Source organism: Ooceraea biroi, chromosome 3, assembly GCF_003672135.1.
Source record: "Ooceraea biroi isolate clonal line C1 chromosome 3, Obir_v5.4, whole genome shotgun sequence".
NCBI lineage: Eukaryota > Metazoa > Arthropoda > Insecta > Hymenoptera > Formicidae > Ooceraea > Ooceraea biroi.
Genome location: NC_039508.1, coordinates 7310862 through 7311862, shown reverse-complemented (window position 1 = coordinate 7311862; position 1001 = coordinate 7310862).

Below are 1001 nucleotides of genomic sequence, written 5' to 3'. Positions count from 1 at the left end.
AGTAAACTAAAATATCTCTTACCCTTTAAAACATTCAATTGATCTTCAATCACCGGTATTGGATAGTTACTTCGTAATATATGTATATTTATTAAGGGTCCGATAATCGATACATAATCGATATTCTCCGTTCCTTTTTTGTACCAAAATTACAGGGGATGCATATTCCGAATTACTTGGTCGAATGATTCCCTTTGCTAACAAATCATCTAAAATTTTCCTGAGCTGCTCTTTTTCTGCATATGATAATCTTCGCGGCGAATAATGAAATGGTTGTACATTATCTAATCGCAATTTCATTTCCACATCAACTTTCGGTTTTAACGGTCGCTCTGATTGTACATATTCTTTCTCAAAAACGCATTTCAACTTCTCATTTACATCATACGAAATTTCTGGATTAACATTTAACGATTCGCTTATATTATCATTCACACTAACATCAATATTTAATATTTCGTACTCATTCGTTTCACTTTCGATGTTACTTACGGTAGATAAACAAATATTATATTTCTTCATCACATCTCTACCGATTATCATAGATGACGACATCGTGTTATTATCAACAACATAAACATAAATTCCGTTGTCTTTAAACTTTCCGCATACCATATCTACTACACCGTTCCGATTACACTTAATTTACTGCTATTAATCCCGCAATAATTATTAAAATTATCAACCTTAACAAAACATGTCGGAATAAATTTTTCTTTCACAAACGTAATGGGACTACCCGTATCAAATAAGGCGTCTACTTTGATCTCATAATTTCCAATCGCATAATTTATTTTTAACGTAACTACGTTCTGAAAATCGTTATCAACGTGTTCCGTACTTACAAGCGCAACCTGTTCTGTTTTTACCTTGGTTTTGCATTCATTAACGGTATGGCCCTTCTCACCACACTTGAAACAAGCCCCTTTTTCTCTTTTTGGTAACTTACAGTCTCTGGAAACGTGTCCAAACTTATTACAATTGCAACACTTCACTTTCTT